Here is a 24,880-nt window from a genome sequence, read left to right as displayed (position 1 = left end):
GGTTGCACATTTTCATCAAATTTAGCATTAAGCCTGCTGAAGGAATGAATATGGAATAAAAACAGATCTTTTAATGAAATACAAAATTTAAAAATAGCCAAAGCAACAACAAAAACCAACCAAGCAAATAAACCAAACCACCACTACAGCAACTATACTGTCTGAATATATTCTAGAAGTGACGGAAATAGGTTCCTGAAATTAAGTCTGGATGTGATTTCCTGTTTGAGACTTCACAACTTAGAATGTGAACTTTTTTTCAGCTTCTGCTTTGACACCTATAAAACAGGTAAACAACTTGTAAGAAAGAACAATACAGAAAGTTTCTTTAAGTCAATAGTGCAAGTACTTTCACTTGAGTGTGTTCTGCATGTAGGGATCCAGGAAAGCAGGCTTGAACCAGATCCTTTTGTAAGACTTTGCATTTCCAAGGTGGAGTCATTATTGGAGATCTTGAAAAGGTTCATCCAAATCCAGAAGTCCATATTAGAGGACTCAGGCTTTTGGAGTCTGCTGGTGAGTTGTAATGGGGCTTCAAAGCTTTGCCAAAACTGGAAGCAGAAATGTCCTCATTTGTGATCTTGGGACAAAGACAGGGAGAAGTATTAAATTCTCTGTTAAAAGAATAGTAATAATAATAAAGTAGAAAATTCCTTGTTAAGATGGTGATGGAAATTCCCTCAAATCCTGCATTAAAAATCGTGGTTGAAGGTGGACCAGTATGGCCAGAGTGAGGCAAAGAACTATGAAATGTAGATCTGTTGCACAGGCTGTGGGGACAATCATGAAGATCTGTGGGGACTTCTGAATGTCTGTATTTGAGCTATGTGTGCTGAATTTTGCTTCATGTCCCCCAACCAATGTTGTACAGACTAGCATAAAGGTAAAGCACTTGAAAAAATAAAATTCTATATTTTTCTACAAATTTTGCATGGAAAGATTCCTAGTACCACTAAAATGGAAAAATAAAAGACACAGATTGAAATATATTTCCGTAAAGCTGTTCTTACAGACTGCAGACAGGATATACTAATTTTTAGCAACTATAGACCATTCTATCCTATATATTTATGGCAGGCTAAGGATGGGATATACCTGGATATGCCTGGATACATACCTGGATAATCTATTGACTTAGCAAATGATGTAAGAGGTGAACTAAACATAATTTAGTATATTTTCTTCTTCTGATTGCTAATAACAACAGATTGAAAACAAAAATTTTTACTAAAAGAGTTAGCTTTCACATTTGAACAGGAAAATGATTTGATATAGATTTATAAAAATAATAGTAAGGCTTAATTCACTCTTTATAGAAGGAATTTCTCATTTATTTATAGGGGGATGTCAGTAGCATCAGCGCGGAAGTAGAGCAAATTATTTTAGAAGAATCTTGCATGGGATTTAAGAAAAACAAAAACTTTTCAAGTTCTCATAGTTAAAAACAATAGGATACACGAATATACATGATGCTGAGTGCAGGAAAAATTAGAGCATAATATTATCCAAATAAATCAACATAGAATAAGTAAATTAACTACTGTATTTCAAGATTCAGATACATTTTAGCACAAAAAACATACTAGCTTTGTGTGCTGTTAGATTCTACTAGCTTTTTTTTAAACCAAGAGTGCTACAAAGAAAATTTTATATTTTTCCTCTGAAGCATTTGATGTCTGAAAACATGAAACTACTAAAGTGTGTTTGATAACTTTTTTGTGCCATATTGCTGTAAGGGCCATAATCCAGCATTTCTTGGCCACTTCCCAGAAAGCTATGAAATAGCATAAGGATTGCTTTAGAAAGGAAAGTAAACTACCTTCAAATGTTTTGAATTAGTAACTGGGTCATCATTTACTCCAGCATCAGTGACACTGAGTAATGCCAACACTGCCTGCCTGAGGTACTTGATTTCCACAGCAAAAGGTGGCAGGAGCCCTGCAGTTCTGCCAGCCCCAGCTTGAGCAATGCTGGGATGAGGAACTGCCTGGAAAGGACATGTGGTCTTAGACATGGTGACTCAAAATACAGTGGACATAACCTATGGATTTCAGGATTCTATGGCAGCCATCCCAGCTATTCTCCCAGATGTCTCAAAATATCTATTTGGGCATGTAAACAGGTCTGGACTGGAAGAATTTCCTGGGATGAGGGGATATAATTGCTTATGATCCTGGCAGACATGGTATCCCTGGGAGAATCCAGGTGCTACACTTGTCCTGCAGTCATAAACTGTGGACAAGTAGTTCTGTTGAGTGAAGTATTTGGCATCATAGATGTTAGTGTGTCTCAAACAATGGGAAGACTTTAAAATGGGAAAAAAAGCCAAACATGCTGACATCTGTTTGGACAGTGTTTTCCTCTTGCCATAGGGATGCATGTTTTTAGGAGGAAGAAATGGTGGGTTTGTTTTTAAATCAGAATATTACCAACCGTCTCATTTTAAGAGATTACAAGCTTCAAACAGTTCTACTAATATGCTATCAAGTAGTGTTAATACTATGACAGACTCTATTCCAGATATGAAGTGAGAAGCAAATTGAAAAAACTTTCTTGGCTCCAGAAACAAGCTTACTTTTTCTTTTCATTTTCCTAACAATAAACTTGGACCTGAGGTTTATCTTAATAACCATGAAGAAAAGAAAAAAAAGGGACACATATACACAAACAAAAACATAAAAAAGCCATAAAAACCAAAAAAATCCAAACAAACAAAAAACCAAAAGCAAACAAACAAAAAAACCCAAAAAATCCAAACCAAAAATATTATTAACCTGAATTTCAACAAGACTTAGATTTCTGTTTGAGTTCTGGAAATCTCTCATAACTTGCCCTAGGCTCTGGCTCTGTCTGGCAGCCTCAGTACCCATTGATGGTTGGGTGAGCCTGATACAGCTCCTATCAGCACCTAGCCCAGAAATCTGCTTGCTGGATCAGCCCAGCCACCTGCAAATCTCGTTATTCTTCTGCTGTTCTCCCAGATCTGATGTGGGACAAGCGTCAGTAGGGCTGCAGGAAGCAAGTACCATCTGAGGTGGGCATAACAAAGCTCCTCCTGGCTTGGTAAGATCCAGGCTAATTTTTGACTTTCTAGGCAGAACTGTGACTGCAAATCACAAAGGTCGCAGGTAAAATCTTGGGAGCAGAACACAAACATAGTAAATCCGCCCAAGGAAAGTGGACTCTGTTAATTGCTTAAATTCACTATTTGTGTGGCTACTAACTGGATGATATAAGCAGAGCAGATGCAAAACAGATTCATTCTACTTTAACACCAGCTTTTCCATTCTTTATTTTCCACATACTTTTATTTTTGTTCCTCTTTTGCCCATGTCTGTTTTCTTCTTCCTGACAAAAAAAGCGATAGCAAGCACTGTAAAAAATTGTGTCTTATGTATTATTGACTAGCTTTGAAGTGGTGTATTTTCCTGTACCAAACACAAAATGCACTCTGGAAGCTCTGTATTTTGACTTGATTTTGCATTTTGATCAGTTGCACAGTATGTGTTACATGGTTAAATTCTCTGGTTACAGACTCATAGACACTGATTTGCAATACTTTTGTGTCTGTGTCAACCCTTCCTGAACTCCATTAGAGAACAGAGCACCTTGGTGATTACCAGGAAACAGCTGTGTCTGTTTCTGTATGTCTGTCAGGCACAGTATGTGTTTCATTGATATATTGAAGTGCAAGAGATTTCATCAAAGGTTAAGTAACAAGTTCTCATCCATAAGACTTCAGAAAGTGACACAGTGGGTCATATAAGAGACCATCTAAGTTTTTCATCTCTGGCAGATGTAAGAAAAGAGGAGTAGAGGGAAGCTCTTTCCCTAGAAGTTTTTTTATCAGGCACTTAGAAGTGAAAAATGGGATTGTTTTTAAAACTGTTTCTGTTAATATTAACTTTTTAAACATTTTTAAACATTTCACATTCTATGACATACAATTTAGGCCAAAACACACCTAATCTTGTGAAGAAAAGTGAAATTGTAGACACATATATTTTAATTTAACTATGAATGGGCAATCATGACAGCTGCAATTCAATATTTTTCAAATTATCTGAAAGAAAGTATTCTATTCAATTATTGCTGATAATTCAGAAATTGATAATGAAACCCCACTCTATTTCACACTATCTAGGTTGCTTGACAGGGTGAGTGCAGTTGAAGATGTTTCCTAACATGGTACAGACAAGATTCATGCTCAAAGAGCAAAGGAAGGTACCACAACCACAAAATGTGAAATTGTGTCTTTGAGAGCAGAGATTCTGAAAGGGCTTTACAAATCATTTGGATAACCCAATCTATATGAACCTCCAATGCAACAATATAGCTAAGAAAGGCACCTTAGTCCTTGCCCTGAGAAATTATTCAAGGTTTTGAAAAATATCTGTGACACAGGAGATTTAAATATTTTAGTATATTTACTTTATAGAACAGTAAACTAACAAACCAAATGATAATTGCATATAATCACTAGTCATATAATCATAAGGGAAAGAGATACTGAAGACTGTAATCATGCAAAGACAGAAAAAGATTTAAAAAATGGAAATAATCTTTTTACCAGAATGAGAGCAATTGGGACAAATTCCCCTGTGGATTATCCATCTCTTTAAGGCTTCCTACCTAAATCACATCTTCTAGAGAAAGATCACAGTCTTCAAAAAAAAGCTTAAGTCTTCAGTTAGAAAAGGGTTGGTGTGATTCTTTATCCTGTATTATGAAAAACATTAGATTAAGTTATTGAAATGGTTCCTCTAAATTATATAAAAATATTGTTCTCATTTCTCCTAAATTTACACTTCTAACATTTACTTAATATCAATAAGAACATTAATAACTATGACTTCATCTTCATTGCCATCCTCCTTTATGTATGACAGTAGTTAAAGTTCAAATCCTACATTTCTCACTTCAGAAGATTTTTTTTCCCCTCTGAGATAACTGTTGGCTAGATTTGGTATTTCAAAGTCATTTTACTGAATTTATTTTTCTTTTTTCCTAATTCTCAGTTTCAAAGGTCTTCCATCTTGGTCATATTTCATCCAGAAAAAAGTATTTTTCAATCTGGAGAGCACAGACACTTCATATTTAAACTAATTCCACAGCTATCCCATCAGCAATCCCTGACACAAACAGTTCTGGCTTTCCACAGTTGTTTTGCACCTTGACCCTTTTCCCTTTGCCCCCACTCAGATTTGTCCAGAGAATTTCAGGAAAGCATCAAGGATCCATGTACACCAGCCCATAGCTTTTCCACTGATGTGCCAGGCCAGCTCCAGTATTTTTTAATTGAGACCAGAACAGAATGTGTGAAATTTCTAGTGGAATTCCTCACACTGGGATTCAAACCACAGTTGAATACCATATGCTTCATAAGAATGCTTATTTTTCCTCTTGCACTTTGAATTAAAAGCAAAACCACACAAATGAGGTAGTAGAGAAAAACCTAAAAAGCAATCCCAAAATTATATTCATAATAGCCCCAAAAGACACCCAAGAAAGGACTCATTTCCAAGAACTGATATTTAAATGAAAAGGTTCTCATCAAATTGAACTAGACTTAAACCTCAACCAATTATATTTAAATATAATGAAAAATAAATACAGCTGAGCTAGTAAGATAGCTGTAATAGCTAAAGGTCTGTCAGCACTTCCAGCATAAACCTGGTTTGTTCGGGGATTATAAGTGCTGTAAAAATGTGTTCCAGGCTGAAAGTTGGCAGAAAAAGATTGTCGTTTTAGAGGTTGAGATTTTATTTTATTTTTTTAAATTTTAAATAGGTTCAGAAAAAAAGAAGGATTGGCCACTTTTAAGATAGTGTTGGTAGACTTTGGAATTTTCCAACACTATTTCTGACATTCCCATAATTCAAAAAAAGACTGATTTTAAAAATAAGATGATGTAAGCTATTATTAGTCCATGATGTGAACTAACCACATGTTTCTTTTGGGATTTGTACAGGGGTTTATTTTTAAAAGGCAAGTGGGTTCAAACACAGGTCACTAGACTAATATAGTTTGTTTGACTCGTAGGTGGGATTTTTCAAGCGCCCTCAGCAGTGGCCAAGCCCAGCTCCCAAGGGCTGGCATCAAATGGTGTCAAAAGCTGGGAACTTAATGCACCCCCACTCATCCGCTGGGATAATGACAATAAACTTAGATACACATTTATTCTTTTATTATTCACCTCTCATGCTTTCTCTTTATGATGGTTTTTTTTGTCTAAAATTCCCATATAATGGGATAGCACAGATTTAATGATATAATTTCTTCCCTACCACCTTCTCTCACTTAGAGAAGTAGGAAACAAGCTGAGCATCAAAGGCCCTTTACCCCCAAAAATGTCTCCCTAGCTGGTCTCTGCAAGGAGCACAGGACTATCTGGGCTGAGCACACACTTGTGGCCTTGGACAAGGAACTCTGGTCATCCCTTGGACCCCTATGGACCACACCATGGCAGTAACACCAGACATGATGCAGACATAAAACTGGGAAAGAGGTTAGCTGGGAATGCAATGTACTTGTGGCAGTTCTCTAGGAATATGACTAATCAGAGACAAGCGAGGATATTCTTTGTGTGTGAACAAGCATCACTGCAAAGGTATCTGTGATATCAAGGAACATGAAATTCCACCTTTATTCTACTTTCTGTCCATGGAAGAGAGTGGATGTGTATGCCCAGAGGGAGTGGGACTCCACTGCCACCACCACAAATATGAGCCAGGGCCTTCAAAGGGCTGCAGAACTCTGTTCTGATTAAGAAATCCCAAGTTCCACAGGGTCCTTCCAGCACTTTCCAAGCTCAGCTGTAGCTACAGAGCTGTTCTACTTTTGTTGATGTTGAGAACCTGCTATTTTTTACAAACATGCTTCAGAAAAGATTCTGTTTCTCTGCTTTCAAAAGAACCAGCAAGATGATGGTTTCAGACACAGTGCTCTGGTGAAGGAAATCAGCGTTTACATTTGGGTTTAAAAGGAACTGGTCAAGGGTTTCACCTACCAGCTTTAGAAGGGTAACCAAACTAGGAGGGTTTTGATTATTCCAGAATATAGTTTTTTCTCTCATCTTTGGTGTGTTTTTTTGGTACGTTGAATGATTTCTCTATTGTGTTTCTGAGGAATCATAAGCAAATTTTCATCTTGATTATGTGAAAGAGAAAGAGAATGCTAAAATCTGAAAATGTATTATAAAATAGAATTGCATAAATACTTTCTGACAAGCAGCAGTTAATATTAATGAGACATGAAATCAGATCTGTATTTCTCTATTTGTTTACATAATGAAGTATGCTAACAAAAATTACTTGAGTTTTTGTTTTTCAACTTCCTTCTTTATAAGTAAGTTTTCATTTCACTCAGTGTTAAGGTGTTTTAAAATGTGGGCTTTTAAAACATTTACACAGACCATTCATAGCATCTGGGGTGAGAAACCATATTCATTTGTATTTTATATCACTAATAACAGCTCTAAAGTACTAATCTCATCTTTCTCATACTCACAGTTATGTGGGTTTCCAGGATCAGATTTGGCAGGCAGGTTGTCCTCATTAAGGAGAATTAAGAAATACTGGCAGTGGGTCAGTGTGACCAATCTTTCACTCTACAGGAGTGAAAAGAAAACAGGAGACTGGAAAGAAGCAGAAAGCACAAGTTAAAAGCATATCGCAATAAAGTCTTTTCAGCTAAGTGATATTTTAGTATTTCTCCATCACTGAAGGGTGTATGCTACATATATTAGGATTACTTCTGAAATTCTTAGTTACTGAGTACTATACACCGTGATAGACTTCTTTTTTTTTCCCAGCTGGGGATGAAGGGAGTCATGGGTCAGACCACTGGTATGACCCAGTGCCTGGTTGAAAGAACACCACAGGTTTTACTTCAAGCTCCTCCTGCACGAGCCTTTAAAGGAGCATAAATTCAGAGGAGAGAGATTTTCTTTGTCATGCTGAGTGTCCTTCAAAGGTGAGGATTTGCCATGTTTTAACATAACACAAGGGAAAGCACTTCTGTACTCAGCCTGAGATTCACCTTGCCTAGAACTCCCCAAAACCTGGACAGATTTCATTCCCATTCTACACTCACCCTTCCTGCCTCCAGTCTGGCCTGGTGGGCAGTGCTCCCAAAAGCTTTGTAGGCAGACAGGAGTTCTGTGCCCTAGTCTTCTAAGGGGCTGTGAAAGGCAAAAATATTTTGTTGTTCATCTAAGCTATCATCATCCCGCAAATCCACGTAAGAACCTCAGATGCAGTCAAGTTGACAGTTTTTATCAGTCCTAAACCCTATTTTGTGGAAGGCATGTCAGTGTAAGAGAGAGATTATCTGAACCTGAATACCTGGAAGCTGTAAATGATCAGAGAATCATAGAATCATTAGGGCTGGAAAAGACCTCCAAAATCACCAAGTCCAACCTTTGACCAAATACTGCCAAGCCCACTAAATCATATCACAAGGTTCCACGTCCTCTTATTTTTGAAAACACCCAGGAAAAGTGATTCCACCACCTTCCTGGGCAGTCTGTTCCAGTGCACAACCACTCTTTCAGTGGTGAAATTTTTCCTGTAATCCATCCTGAACCTCCTCTGACACAACCTGAGGCCATTTCCCCTTGTCCTATTGCTAGTTGTCTTGGAGTGCAACTGTGTACTCAAAAAAGAAGTGCAATTGTGTCCCTCAGCATGAAATCATGGCTGTTACAAAAAAAAGAAAAAAAATTATCATGCAGTGGGGTCATCAATCCAGTTGTCAAAAATAATATAAAATAATTATTTTGACTCCCTTCAATAAGATCTTTAATAATTTTTTCATCATGTTTTATTAAAAGGTGACAACAGTATTGAAAAATGGATTTCATTCACCTCTCTGCCAAGCACTGATGTTGGGGGCAGGAAGAGCTGTGGCTTCACTCCTGCTGGGTAGGCATCAGCGAACAAGCTGCACTGTTTTCACTTGGGGGGATTTATGGTTTGTGAGGGACCAGGGAACTGTGAGAGAGAAGAGCGGGCAGAAAGCCTTTTCCTTCCCCACAACGCAGAGGACAGGGAAAGAATTTGGTCACAAAGTTTCAGGTGTAATCAGAGCAGCTCTGCTCAGAGAACAAAATGTCATCTTGTCTGGGAACCTTCATCCTCTGAGGGGACCACAGGATGTATCAAAGTAGTGTGGGGGAATGGGGGAAAAATGCAACAAGGGGAGGAAAAGTTAGATTAAATCTGTGCCTTCTCTGTATCTAAATTCTTTCCCAAGGCTGGTTTTGTAGAAGGCATGTTTAAATCTGTTGAATGCTCAAGCGTCAGTCAGAGAACTAAACATAATTTGAAGTCTCACTTCACACTTCTATTTCCATTTCAGTAAGTCCTTTTAGCTGAACGCCACAGGCCTGGTGGTGACCTGGGCTAAGGGAACAAAGCTCTGAGGCACCAGCAGCTCACAATCTCCTTTTCAACTGTCAAAATATAGCCATATCCTCCTCACCCTCAAACCTCCTGTCTTTTCCTTCGACTCCTAACTCCATACTCCACTATCTTTTAAGGAAAATGAGATTAAATCAAATCCTTCCTCAATGTGGTTATAAAAGGAGAATTTCCTTAAAACACTCACTCAGAGTAGTTCCTCCTAAGGTTTTACTTATGTTGTGTTTAAGAAACCTGAGGAATTTTCAATATGAGAACCACCCACCCTGGGCTGCATTACTTCAAAAACCAAATGTTCAACTCTTTTCAGCTCTATTGTTAGATTACTTTGTTATGTGATACACTTCCCCACTGCATGCTTTGTGACACTGGGAATCATAAACCCTCCATCTTGGAAATGAACTCTGGTATGTACATAACCCACATACCAGGGAGCAGGGCTTGGTGGCACTCACAGCACTGCCTGTGTTATGAGGTGTTAGTGAAAGTTTTGGTCTCTTCAGCCTCTTTTATTGGTTCTGCAGTTGATTCCTTACTTACAGATGTTTTCAAAACCATCAGTTCCGAGGAAAGTCTACTTATTGCCAAAAGTTTACAGCTGAATTTCTTGGCATTCACAAGCAATGATTTCATCAGAACATGAAATAAGTCAGGGCTGCTGTTGAGAGACACCATTTTATAATCCAGCATTGTAAATTTAAGATTTTTATTTGCTGCAGAGTTTGGTTTCCATTTGTTCAACCCTCTGATAGGTGTATGGCTTGGGAACAGATATAGAAGTTTTACAAGCCCTTTGTGCAATTTAAAACCCCTCTATAGAATACCATAATGCACTGCCCATTCACATCATTAAAGACTTTTACAAGAGTATCATGTTCACACTTATATGTACTTTACTCTAGCGACCCTCCCCGTGCCATGTTTGAATTATTATAAATGGGGCCATGCAGAAATCTGCCTCAATAGCTGAAGTAGGGAGCCTTTGTTTAAAATTCAAATAACAGTTAAATGGTGTCTGTTTGTTCCTGATCAACACTCTGCATACAAAAAAACCCGTTGCACTTTCTTAAAAGGCAGCAAATGTGGACAAATATTAGCTTTTGGAACTAAAGGGGAAGTTATTCATTCACTCAGCAGTGCTTTGCAAACTATCAATCTTCCAGGTATTTCTATTAGCTTTAATCATTGAGGTTGTTTGTTTGGAGCAATTTCTAAGAGAATAAGGGTACCTTTGGCTCTTATCTCCTGTCATCAAAGCATCCATTAGGAAATCCAAGCCCTGTAGGCAAGCTCAAGGGATTACTCAAAGAGGTTTTCTTGAAACAATCAAGAATTTGGTGCCCTCTCTTCAATGCACAGGAGTTCAGTTGGAAACCATAATCTGAAAGAGAGGTTTATCTGGGGCTTAATACAATTTGAACAGGATTTTGTTCAAGGCAAACTTACAGATAAAAGCACCTTAAGTATGTTGAAACAAAGATGAGCCTGCATTCCTTGTGGTGCTGTTTCTAAGTCCAATAGTCTGTCAACAAAGTGGGGGGTAAAAGCTCTAAAAGTCTTACAATTATCACAATAGTCAGTAGATTGGACCACTGAGAAGCTAATTAATAGCTTTTTAATAAAGGAATGCTGATTAAGTGTGAAGCAGACAAAAGATGGTGCAGTGTTGGGGGCTGGAAGACTTGCCAAGGAACAGAAAGCTTGAGGATGGGGTAAATGTAAAGATTTGAAACTTGTTAAGTAGAAAAAAATATCTTTGAGATATGAGATGAGCCTGAACTGAAAAAAAAAAAAAGAGAATCTGGAGTGCATATAACCCTAAATTTCCACAGTGTTTGGACTGGAGTATCTCTGTTCTTCAGGTGCAGGGATTTAATTCAGCTCCCTGCTAATGGAAAGAGACAAGAGATATGGACAAAATGCTAATGCAGCTTTGCATTTAGGATCCCTTGGCTTTGGAGACAGTCCAGTGTAGTAGAGCTAGGATTTGGATGACGTGGATTTATCTGCTGCTTCTTTCACTTGAGTACCTTTCCCTCTTTGGCTTTCCTTATCTGGGAAAGGAAATGATGAATGGTTTGAGATAACTGAAAAAAAAGTATAACATGAGATTTAGATTTCTGTTCTGCTGCTTTCCCAAGAGTCTCAGCTCTGAGTTGGAGCTCTGGTTCTGTAGGGACAGAGCACAAAGTCTGCCTCTGCCTTGAGGAGCTTACTATAGTTATTGGGCCCAACTGAGCCCCAAATGAGCAAATAGGAAATTTTTAAGGACAAGCATTATGTTTCAGCTTCTTCAGGTAACAGATACAGTTATGCTTTTCTTTAGATTGGAAGCTTTTCAGAACACAGAACCAGGGAATGTGGGTGCCCATCTATAAGGAGAATGATGTGGACAATGTGCATTTGAAATTTCAAAGGGTTTATTTGACACAAGTCTGTTAAAAAAACCTTAGCGATAATTAGAATGCTCATTTGTCATGACAACACAGCTCTTTTCAGGACTGAAACTGAATTAAAGCATAGGATGCAAGGCATAAAACTTAATGTTTCATTTTCAGGATAGAGAAGAATTAGCAGCATTGTACCTCAGAGGCTCATTCTAGAACCTGTTTTACTCAATTTCCTCACCAATGACCTGGAAATGGAAATGAACTGTGACATCTCCAAGTGTGGTGATGAAATTAAGATTTTTTTAGATAGCTAAATATTATCTCAGTGACAAGAAACAGGAGGATCTCACAATGTCTTTGGCTGCAGCTAGAAATAGCCATCAAGACATCAGATATCACTGGAAGAAGACCACCCAAATGCCATTGTTTTACATGTATATAAAACTTTTTGTACACCTGCCCCCTCAGTGCTCTTTGTTGTTTTGTGATCTCAAGAAGGATGTGGTGGAATTAGAGAGAGTACAGAGAAGAGTAAGCAGGTGATGGAAGTGCTATTTTACAAGAAAACATTAGAAAGGTTTGAACATTTTTGTTTCAAGAGGAAAAGGCATATAAAAAACTCCTGCAAAATCCTGATAGCATGTACAACTGTTATCTGGAAGGTATTTCTTTATGCAGTAGCTAGTTAGAATTCTGAAACATATGGCCATGGGAAGTTGTGAGAGAGGACAGTTTTAGCAGGTTCAAAGTAGATTGGATAAATTCGTGAACACTAGATTATAAATCAGTGATGGCAGGGCTAAGCAGAGATGTGTCTTCTCCATTCCTTATAAACAAATTTTGATGGGAGATGGACTACAGAGTGTGAGCAGGTTCATGTTCTCTCCCAAAACAGCATTTCATACCATCACTGTCAGAAGCAGAACACTCAGTTTCTACTCATCTGACCCATAATGCCATTTCTTATGTCCTGTTAATTTTTTTCAATGTCGGACATTTATTCTTGTTAAACTAATAGAGGCTAAATATGGAATATACACAGTAGTACCTCCCTAGAAATGGAAACTGAGAATTATGATGTAATAATGCTTCATTTCCAAGAGCTGCACATCACTGCATCAATGTGAATTACCTATGTACCCAATGTGCTGTAGCAACACCAGGTTAGGAAGAAAGTGATTTTCTCAGGGAAGAAAACAATCAAAATAGTAACTTTTACATGAGCCTGGTAATTCGTCAGGTTACTGTACAAAATCTAGACTCAGTAAAAGCACTTCACATGGTTCCAAAATCCTTTCTTCATCCTAACAAATGTACATGTCTGTAGAATTGTAAAATGTAATTAGCTTTCATTGATTCAAAGTCCATCTGTGGTCAGGAATATTTTTACATGATCCCGTAAAAGGAGTCTGTTATAGGCTATACAGTCCATCTGTAGAACTGAGTGAGCATGAGTTACAGAGAGAAGTTCTTAATTTTTTTTCAGGCAGATCATGCTGGTTCTGTCTAGTCTTATTCCCAATTTTCACCTGCTTCACAAGATCTCTGTCTGACACGAAACTTCAGTCTTCATTGAATCTCTTTAAGTCAACCCATTCCAAAAGCCTTGCAGAAGGTAACATAGCCCAAGCCCACCTGCCATCAGCAAATCTTTCCTGCTTCTTTCAATACACAATATGCAAAAATGTAAAATGGTTCAACAGAAAACTCCTCTCTTAACATTTACCAGGGAAAGTTCTCATCCTGCAGATATTCACAGTCAGACAGAAAGGTAAGCTTTTAAAATGCAGCAGCATGCAATGGTCCTCGGGAAAGGTACAAATTCTGAGATTGACATCAAAGGCAGAGGACTAACGAGGGACTTTTAAAGTATTTCCTGCACTGAGACTAAACTAAATCTCCCACCAGGACTGGCTCTGTGAAGAGGCAAAGCAGGCAGTCATTGAAGGAAGTGGGTTATTGACAGTGGCAAAACAGCCACAGTCCCATTTCCAGCTCTTCCTGTGCCAGAAAAGGCAAACTTAGTTGCTACTGTCCCGAAGAGAGAAGTCAGAGCAGCATCTCCTGCTGTGAGGGCAGTGGACCCTCCTAGTGGAAACAGTTAAGGTCTCTTTATCTCCTTTAGGCACTGTAAGCTCCTTCAGCTCATACATTAATGAAAAATCTTAGGTCTTGTCCTGTGACATCTTACATATCCTGAGAATGTAGCCAAGGGCAGAGCCACTCTACTTTTTCTTGCTCATCTAGTTTATTTTTTTTTCCTTTAAACTGTTTTTTTACTTGTATTTCTATTTTTTATTATTTTGGATTTATTTCACTGTCTCTTGCTCTAGTTACTATTAAGCTGACTGTATGTATTTTAGATAACTTCTTTGTCTTCTTCATAAATCCCTAACATAACAATACCTTTCAAGTCAATGCAGCTGCCATGAAGAAATATTCTCTAAAACATTGTGAGTAAATTTAAAGTCTTGGAAATTTCTGTGTGCTTTTGTTTTTGCTCATTAATTCTATTTCAGTTACTTCAGTTAAAGTCATCAAACATCTTGCAGTTGTGCACGGATGTGATTAACCTGAGATGCAAATTACAAGTAAAACTTGAAGCCTGAAAATTAGCTACAGATCTTTACAAAATTGGCCTTTGTTACCAGACATTTGTGACAAAATTCTGCAAGAAAGTGTTTAATGTATCTCACACTTACTGAGTTATCATAAAACTTTGGATTTGGCATCTGGATGACATTTTAATTTTTGACGAAAAACTTGGAAGTAATGGATACAGTTTGCCCTAAGGTTGTCCTCTATTCACCTCAGATTCAATTCCTTTACTTATTTGGTGTGGTTTTGCTTGTGAGACAGTTCTTACTAGAGTAGGTATGGAATGATGTCACCTTAACCTTAGACACAGAAAAAATAAAAGAACTTCCAGAATAAGATATCTTCCTGTGCCTATATAAGCTTTGTATAATATATGTTAGAAGCATCTCTCCCCATTGATTTTAGTGGAAGTGAAAAATGAGTCATATCCTAACTTTGTTTTTCAAAGGTCAGGATTGCCAGATCTTGCCCTTTTAACTTGCTGCAGATACTTGGCAGATATAAAACCTAGATAAGGCAATTCAGAACCCCTAAACTAGATGTCTCTTCTGAATAATACTCTGACAGTATGAGTCTGGCTTTTAGAGACATTAATTACTTTACTTCAGCATTTCAAAAGCAGTGCTTAATGTAGGAGCTGTGACTCTCCCTTCTCTGTGTGCCCAGCTCAGTTGTGCATACTTGGGAATCTCAGCCCCGTTTTAGATGTCTAGTGTGTTTTGAGGGGCTCTCCCAAATATCAGGAGTTCTCACAGGTCCTGTGTGGTACTGCCTGCTTCCCCATGAGAGCATCTTGAACATGAGAGCATCTCAGAGCTGTGTGTACCCATGAACGAAGAAATTAATTGAACTTTTCTGCCCTGGCAGTCAGATTCATTCAATTGTATTTCAACCAAGTATCCTGGCATGGAACTGAAAACCTTTCGCAGCAGAAGACATTTCAGTTGCCAATAACAAGCATATTCTAGTACAGAAAAATGTGTTTCTGTTTTTTTCTTCTTTTAAAATACTTGGCTATTGCTGCAGATCTAATTTCAAACAACAATTTAAAAAAAACGTTTTACAATAATGAATAGTTTATTTTTTAGTATTTAAAAGAACCTAATATTGGGATTATGGCCAACATTATTTTTTTCTTTCTCTCAATCAGTTTTCTTATCTGTGCCTCTGTTTGACTGAAATTTGCCTTGGTCTTTAAGTAAGAAAGAACACTGGGGCCTCCTACAGTTTACTTTTTGATTGTAGCTGGTGTTCAAGTATCACACAGAAACTACAGTCATAACAAAGGGGCACATCAGCAAAACTACTTTGCTAACACACATAGAGTACTCTGTTTGCAAAGGTAGTACTTATCTGTCCAAATTTTGATATATACGATCTTTAATTTCTGCTTGTGATGTCATCAGTGGAAAGAAAAAGGGACTTTTTGGATGCAATTTGTCTTAGTCTGACTGAGATGTTTAAAATTGTCCAGATGAATGGCATCCAAAGCCTGTACATTTTTCCATTGACTATAAAGGAAGCCTAGACAGCTTGTTCAAATGTAAATGTCTATACTGCAGATGTCTAAAGTTAAGTGAAAGGAATCCAGGGAGCTTAGCATCCAAAACCAAGAATGTGGATATCATATTGAGAAGATCTGAACCATACAGATATTAAAGGACATGTCTAGCATCAGAGATGACACCTGAGTAGCCATGCCAAGAATGGAATACATATTTCTCAAATTCCAGAATTCTAATATTTTAACCACAGACTATCTTTTCTATGAAATGAATAGGAATATAAATTTTTTCACATCTTGAAGTAATGCTTGTAGCTAGTACAGAAAGATTTTGGCTAACCTCCCAGCCATACCTTCCATTTCCACCTACCCACAATATCTCTACACAAGCATTCAAAGGAATATTTAGCTTTTTACTCATTTAAGGAAACTAGTAAAGACACAAATAATACATTCAACCCAGGAAAAACAGCATGGTATAGGATACAAGAGCCATACTTTCTTGGGAAAAAAAGTTAATTTTATAGAAGAAAAGAAAAGCTTGCAGTGTGAGAGAGAATTGCATCCCTTCCTCTTCACATTTTTGTTAACTGAAGCCATAATCCCAGGAAAAATATCTGAACAGATGTTTTCCCTTGAAAACATTCCAGAAAATGAAAGCACACATGGCATACTGATCTGCTACTTCCTTCAACACATTCTCGTTCAGAGATAACAAATGTACCATGTGATGTTGCCATAGTAGCCTCTTGTATTTCACCACTGAGTGAAGCAGAGGACGAAGTGAATATCTCCCCATACTCTGGGCACTGGGCTGGCTACAGTAGCAGATTGTGCTTGTAGCATTTGTAGCATATTCTCTGACATTGCCCTGTCTGTTGTGTTTTAGAGTACATGTGCTGAAGCACAGTGTGCAGCAAGCAGATACAAAGCTCAGGTATCTCCTATGGCCAGATTCTCTGGTCCATTAACTTTCTATGGCCTCCCTGTCATACTCTATCTGCATGTTTTTCAAACAGACCACAAACTCTTTTTCAGTGAGTTTTCTGTTAATGTATGCAATGAAGCTGGTCAATGTTAAGGCTGTTTATAAAAGAATGACAGAAAGTAGAGGACAAATATCAAACAGAAAAAAACCCCAGAACATAACCAAAACAACACTATTAATGCTGCAAAAGTATTCATTGGAGGCAACAATCATTGGCAAAAAGACCTATCTTATCTACTTGAGAAACTGGAAATACTAGAAATGTTTTAGAATACAGTGAAGAATCTTGAAATACTGAAAAAGAACTGACAGGAAATATTATAGGACAAGAAAGAAATTGTTAAAAAGGAAGCACGACTGAAATAGAGGTATTTAAGGATATGTGTTTCTCAGGAAAGCTATAACTAAAGCAGGACTTGGTAGATCAATGTATTCACATTCTCACATTGACTTTAAAGTAGACTAATGACAGATGAATACAACCACACACATTGAGAAGAGAGCAAAGTCTGCCTGTGTCAGCATCATTCCTGGAGAGTGCTCTATAACATGTTCTGTGCCTCTAAACCTAATGATGAACTTGAATAATGTATAAAGTCATTAAATACTATTTGGAATTGTAGCCTGAATGACTTCTCTTTTCAAGTATAGTGAGAGAGACAAAAGGTGCTAAAAATAATAGCACCCCAGCCATTTCTGAGTAATTTTCTTTGAAGAAAATAACAGTCAAATAAACATGAAGATGACAGTAAGATTTTTTTAGCTTTGCCTTTTCTAAACTCATGATCTTTGGAGATATTCACAGAAAGTTATTAGTCAATTCTGGTCTGATTCACTTAAATGAAATGAAGAGCTACTCATGGGTATGGTTATTACTAGGGTTCTCAATTTCAAAAGGACAAATTAAGTTATCTAGTTAATAAAGTCAGCCGCGTTAATGAGCCTATAGACTTCACTGTACTGTAAGCTTGGGAATTGTCTCTATTAATAGTATAAAATACAAGAACTCCTACCCCTGTGTAGTAGACTAACTTTTCCAAATCACAGAAAATACTTAAGAGTAAGCAGAGATTGTACAAGAAATGCAAAATCAAAACCAAACAGAAATAAAATAAGGACTGCTCTGTAAAGAAAATAATATTTTAAAGACAAGTCATGAAAGATCATAACAACAACTGTCAGGAACCAAACACAATTAAAAATTGCACCTGGAAAAGGAGATAATAAATAAGAGAAGGCAATTAAAAAATTATTTTTTATGCAGCGAGTATTGGGAGATTCAGCAAGACTTCAAGGTGTGACTGAAAAGAGTAAATGAATGTTACCTCAATTTTTAACATTAATAGTTCTGCTGAGTATGGAATCAGAGGACTAATGGTTTAATGTGAATGGAAGTATAAAAATTGGCATGGAAATAGAAATTATAAAATTAAAAGCAGAAATCAAGAATCCTAGTACATCATTGTGTGAAAATCATCCAGAATTCTGAAATTCTGATCTCGTAGCAAATAGTTCAAAATTTTTTTTTAACTTTTTGAGATTAGTACTGAATAACTGGAAATTATTCAGCAAGTCAGCACTAAATATTTAAATAAAGGAAAGTTGTGTACCCAACTACAAGATCAAACCTGAAGATAGTTTGGATAGATTTGTAGCTAAAGATAAATGGAAAAATCCTAACAACTGTAACGTGGATTTGCTAAGGTTTGCCTATACCATATTTTTCTGATAGCTTTCTCTAATGAAACAGGGGATTAAAAACCGTACATTTCTACACCTATAAGTAATTTTTTTAAAAGGACATTATTGTTTAAATGAAAGAGATGTCCATGGATGATGCTAAAAGAAGAAGCATCAAAGGTTTCAGTGCCCAAGAAGTACGTGAGTTAATGATTAGTGTCAGGGAGGGTGAATAGCAGGAGGGTGTCAAGGACCACAGTAATAAATTAAATTCAATAGGCCAGGCTGCAACTTTTACTTAGGGACTTATAAAAAAGGGTTGCAGTTATAAACTAGGTATTCATCAACTAGAAATGACCGAGGAAAAAGACAGAGAGATCCATTTATAAACGACATGAATATATCATCAACAAGCTGTTCCTGTGAAAATGGTAAATGAGATCCCAAGTTAAATCTGCTGAGATAAGTAAGTACTTATGCTGTTTTAAAAATGATGCAGTGAATTCTTCCTCATTTGGTGATGTTTGCTATGTTATTCTGACAAAACGAAGACTGAAAGGCTGCAAAAAAATCACCAAGATTTACATTTATATATCAATCAATTCAATATCAAGTTAGGAAGAACAATGTGACCTGAGAACAACTGGATATAAACAATTAAAACTTAATTCACCCAGACATAAGTGAGATTCTAGAGCAGTTTTCCAACAGGAGTAGTAGGAAAAAAAATCTGAACTATATATGCTACAGAATTGGTTTAGGGAAAAAGTTCTTCCTAAAATACCTGCCTGCAGAAGGATGAAAATAAAATCAATGGTCCCAGAAGTCCCTTGCATGTATTACTGTGTGTGACTTTGTAATGAACCTGTTTGTTTTTTTTTAAAGCTTAAAATGCTCACATCTTCTCAGAAATATATCTGTCTCATTGGGAAGATTTTTTGGAAGCCAGTGACATCAATTGAAAAGTCATAGGGAGAAAGTCAGACCTGAGGCAAACTCTCATAATTCCAAGGGGAATGCAAAATTTTAAGGAATATATGGTTACAAAAAATGTAAAAACATTATATATTTTGCAAAACATGTTTTCTGACCAGTCATAATAATTGTGATTTTGTTGTCAATAATCTTAGTATTACTAAAATAGAATCTATATTTATAAATGGTTTTAATGTCTGTATCCAATTGAATTAAACAACTTATTTAAGTATATGGGAAAAAAATACATGATTCCATGATTTCCAGAGAAGTACTTTTCTCTACTTTAATGAAATGAACCTAACTAAAAGTTACATGGGCAAAAAATAATAAAATCACATTTCCATACAGAAACAAGACTAGGCAACACAAAGCACACTACACTGAGCCTTCACAGACAGAGTACCCAGAAGAAATAAGTACTCCTTTGCCCTAAGAAGTGGGTGCTCCACTGGAATATATAATATATTCACTGAAGAGGAGCAAGCTCTGTCAGGTCCTTCTAAAGCATAGTTGAGGGGAGAAGGTGGAAGGGAGAGAAAATATCTTGCCTCAGTATAGGTGAAGGTACATCAGTGTTTTAACGTGGACCAGGAAGATGCTTTTGCAGCACCCTCCTCCCCACTGCTGTGCTTTGGTTTGCAGTCTCAAGTGGTCTCAGGCTGTGCAAACTGCTCCTTTGGATGAAACTAAAATGAAAGATGCACTGCAGGAGGACATGAAATGCTCTTTAGCAGCTGACAAGTATTTAAGCTGCACAGTCAGACTAGAACTAGCCCGAAGTAAAAGCCCCAAAGTACTTTCAGTGCCGGTATCAGGTCCTTGGTTCTGTTTGGCTCCACAGACACACATCAGTTAGGTTTGGTCATGACACTTGCTCAGTGTAGGCATATTCTGTGCCTCTAGCAAAGCCTCTTCTGTTTTCTTTTTCTTTTACTCATGGGGAAATGTTATCACTGTATAGCATAAAAATTATGCTCAAAAAGAAACTACAATCTATATGCAAATGTTTTCAAGATGGGGATCACACAAAAGGATGAAAACCTGTGGGCAAGGTTCGAGGGAAAAGATGCAAGAAGATGGGAGACAGTTCAGACATCAGGAAATGACTGGGAGAAATTAAAAGTAAGAAACACTAATTAAACAGGTGGGAAATACAATAGGTAAAGGGATTGCAAGTGGAAATATTAACCATGTATTCTCCTTTCCCATGTAATTAAAAGGATGAGGGACATGTTGCAACTTGTTCTATTTCTTGTTCTTCCATAAAAAAGCTTTTTTTTTTTTTTTCGCAAATGAGGCAGCTACCAGGAAATCCTAGGCATCCTCATTTTCCCTTGCATAAAGGGGGATCTGAAAAGCCTGGACTGAATCTAGTGATGGCTAGCTCTTCTTCCAGTCTCCCCACAGGAACACATGGCTTACTCATCTAAAGGAACATTTCCTCGTGTTCCTGTTCACAGGGCAGTTCTTTGGGGAAAGTTTTTCCCTTATTTATATGCAACTTCAGACAAGAGGATCAAAGAATTATCCACCTCCAAGTGACCAGTGAGTAGTCAGCTGCTGCAAGTGACACATGTGGATAGCATCAAAGAGTCTCAGACATAAAGGAGCAATATCTTGTACACCAGTAGCTTCTAAAATGGTAATTAGATGCTTAATAAGAGAAGAAATCAATGAAAATCAACTGGAAAGCAGTGATAGAAAGGCTTGGACCTGTACGCTTTAGGGGATAGTGGAAGACAGGACAGAAAGACATCGATTCTTTTTCACATCCGTGACTTCCAGATAATGCCACAAATAACAGTCACAAATGTTTATAATTCCTCCCAGCATGTATTTGAGCAATTATGTAAAAGAAGTTATGTCCCTTATCCCTGTTCCATTCCAATGAGAGGAATAGTGGCTTCAAGTTGTATCTGGTGAGACTACTGGTTCCAGTTATAGGCCCATGAGATAACTATGAACAAATTCTTTTTATATTTCCACTCTCTTTTTATAACAAATTCAAGGAAATTCCATGACAAAAAGCTGCTAACAGGGACCTAATGACAGTTGGTAATTATTTGTGACCTTTTAGAACATCTAGTTTAGTAAAAGCTCAGTTTCTAAATCCAGGAGACAGATAGTTAAGATACTTCACCCCCTTGAAGTGAAATATAATGCCTCAGTACAGCCATAATATATATATTTTACTCTGTCTTTGATCTCCTGGGAGATGTGGAGATGTGTTCAGCTTCCCTCCAGTCAAAAGTTTTGCTTATTTCACAGAAGCTCGGTGTGTTCAAGAAGTTCAAGAAAGGCCTTTATTAGGTATGCAATTAACTTCACAAACTAGTCCTTAAACCCATAAGCATAAACATCTCCAACTTAGCTGCTGACAGCTGCCATAGAAAGAATTCCCCAGCAAGAATTCCCCAGCAATCTGCCAGAGAACTTACAGTGGCTCAGTGATGTGCTCCAAAACGTTCAAGTTACTTGTGCCTCTCCTTTAACCATGTAGTAACTGCAGGTCAGCCAAATGAAGGAAATCACCTCACTTCACCTTGTTCCCTTCCACGGCCTCTCTCAGTTGGCTCATACCTGAGTCACAGCTCACCTTTTCATTCACAGAAGCCTTGCAGAGGGTGCAGCCAGTGCCACTTGACAAGTCCCAGCAGGTCTTGACAGCTGAAGGAAGGCAAAGAATCAGCAGAAGTCCTGTGGATGCTGTGAAGAAAGAGGACTAAAGGCTTAAGTGACATCCAAGCAACTCTGGCATATTTTCAACAGATAGTTTTTAAAGTTGCCCATATCTCAGTTTGTTAGAAGCATGAGTTTTACTAGCAAGTAATTCTGGAAGAACAACCTATACTATAAATGGTATAGTAACTAAGTTAGAATAAGGAAAAAAAACCCCATAATTTGCTTTTTAGTTCATCTTACATGTTGCTGAGAATTGCAAGTTACAGTAAACTCACTTAATAGGTTTTTAAAGTGAAATTAAGTACTATTTTAAATGACCACATGAAAACATACCGAGGTATTGGCAGACAAGATTAATAGTTCCTCCTGTCTTTCCCATCCCCTTTATATTTTATTTTCTATTTCTGATAAATGAGAAAATATGATAGATATGAAATACTCTTGAAATTAAAAGACAACCAGCTCAGTGTCAATATTGATATTCTGTAGAATAACTACATTCACATAAATGTTAAACAATTCAGTAATGTGCCAGGCAGTGTTTATAAATGTGCACCAAAATAATAATCCAGATGAGAGCTGTTACATTACGAGATGATTATGCTTCTTTTACATACTTTATAATTAAATAGACCCTTTTTCTTTCAGTTTAATAGCCAGAAATAGTATCTCATTAGCTGTGCTTTCAATTTTACCCTTGTAACTTGGAAAATATTGTCCTATAATTAGCTCAGGGTACTTAAACCCTCCCAGCAAAACAGTAAATGCATATGGGTGTCTAGATGTGAAATCAAATTAAAGTAACACACAATGTGAGTCTTTTATTGTACAGGGTTGGAGTTTTTTCTGGCCTTTTTTTTTTTTTTCTTTTTTCCTTAATCAACTAGGGTTATTATGAGAGAAATAAATAACTTTTATAACTTCCCTGCCTGTAGCAGCTATTATTTCATACACTCTTTCTTGAGATAGATTATCCAGCTCATTTCCAAGGAGTATTGGGGGCAGTCAGTTGAACTCCAGGGGTAAAGATTGCCCTTATTTCTCCACGCAGTACTACTAGGTAGCACAGAAAAGTGCTTTTTGAAAACGTGCCAAAGGCTGCATTGATGGCATTAACTGGAAAAAGTTTAATTCTTCTCTCAATATGAATCCCTCAACTCTTGTTAGTCAGAGGTATAGAATGACAAATGCTCACACATAAAGGATAGCAAAACCAAATATCTTAGTTCACCTAAGATAATGCTTAAGAGTTACATGCTACCCATATTAATAGCCCATATGAACCAAACGAAGCTTCAATACACAAGTGAGGCTAAAGGTTATGGATAGGACGTTCCTGATAAAGAATGAAGCTGTGGGCATTCAATTCTGCTCAGATCTTGTCCTCTATTTGCAGGCTTGCAGAAGCAGCTCCCACCGCTGAGCTTTCAGCTGCACAATTCAGAGTGGCTCATGTGCAGGAGAAGGGGCAAACACAGCCCATACCCATCACTTGCTGCATAGGGGAGCAGGAGGTGCAACTCACAATGCTTCAGGCTGAGGAGGGAAATGTTTAAACCATTAGATTAGTTTGGAAAGAGTAGGATGAACTGATTGCAGGTTTTGTAAGAAAGTGAGCCAGTCATTTCTTTGGAAATGTATGAAGCTGTTACTTGGAATCTGGAAAGCTTTTGGCACTAAATCCTTGTTTAACATAAGTACCTACCACAGAACTGCCAGTGGGCAAGGTGGGGAGAGAGCTGAATAAACAGAACTTTTTTTCTCTCAGGCATTTTCTGTTTGCTAGCTGAAACTCTGTGTGCTAGATGAGGAATCCTATTTTTAGGCATACAGATCTCCGTCTTCAGTATCTTGGGAATTTAGAAGCTTTATGCAGTAATTTCAACACTACTGGAGAAGAGGTTTCCCAAGTTTTCAGCAGCACAGTGCTTCTTGTTACAATTACTATGTCCAGGCCTGAGTCATTCATTAGTTATTGCACAGAAAGGTACAGTTTTGTAAAGGCCATGAAATATGTATTAGCACTCCTTCACTATGAATGTAGTCATACTGAAGCCAGCCTCACTCCCTACTCCAGTAGCAATGATTTGCAGAACAGTGTTTTGAATTTTTACTGGTTTCCTCCATACCAGCATGCAATACCTGGTTTGGCTGCTGCTGTCAACAGTGGCTGATCCATCCTCTGGGGAGCCAAAACACGCTCTATGTCCCACCAAACAGACTAGCAGAGGTGTTATTCTGCCACAAGAAAATCAAGGCCAACAGAAGTGCTTTCTGGATGATTTGAGAGCTCTGATGTTGTCATGCCACAGGGAGGGACAGCAGTTTATATGTGCATGACTGGAAGTTGGACTTCTGTTACCTGGTGTCTGGTTTAGCCACGCTGTGGTCAGATCAAGATATGACCACTCCTTGGCCAACTTCTAAAATCCCCATGGCATGAAAGGAAGAAGTAAAATGAGGCTCTGTTCCGTGTAAGCCTGGAAATAACAGCTCTTGCCTAATTTGCAGCAAAATCATGGAGCCCTTATTCAACACTGATTTAGTAAGAAGGAATGCCAAATACAGACTTCAGAAGCTGTACTTAAAGTGAAGCTGTCTGAAATGGTTATTTTTCTAAAACCATGCTAGGTACCTA

General features: G+C 37.5%; 1 long non-coding RNA gene across 2 annotated transcripts; it reads right to left on the bottom strand.

Moving 5' to 3' along the window:
• On the bottom strand, positions 1–24,653 carry LOC121667024. Of its 2 annotated transcripts, none has more exons than XR_006016888.1 (4): positions 22,157–24,653; positions 7,510–7,636; positions 4,571–4,719; positions 1–580 (listed from the first exon to the last, which is right to left on the bottom strand). It is a non-coding gene; the product is annotated as an uncharacterized LOC121667024 (long non-coding RNA). The 2 variants fall into 2 exon arrangements; XR_006016889.1 differs by having other exon boundaries at positions 4,633–4,719; positions 22,157–24,649.
• Positions 24,654–24,880: the final 227 nt, after the last annotated feature.

The sequence above is a fragment of the Corvus kubaryi genome, unplaced genomic scaffold (genome assembly GCF_017639235.1).
Source record: "Corvus kubaryi isolate FWS band 111438036 unplaced genomic scaffold, C.kubaryi_AGA036_p1.0 37354, whole genome shotgun sequence".
Lineage (NCBI taxonomy): Eukaryota > Metazoa > Chordata > Aves > Passeriformes > Corvidae > Corvus > Corvus kubaryi.
Note: the sequence above shows the minus strand (reverse complement) of the source record. Positions and strands in the feature narration are given on the sequence as shown.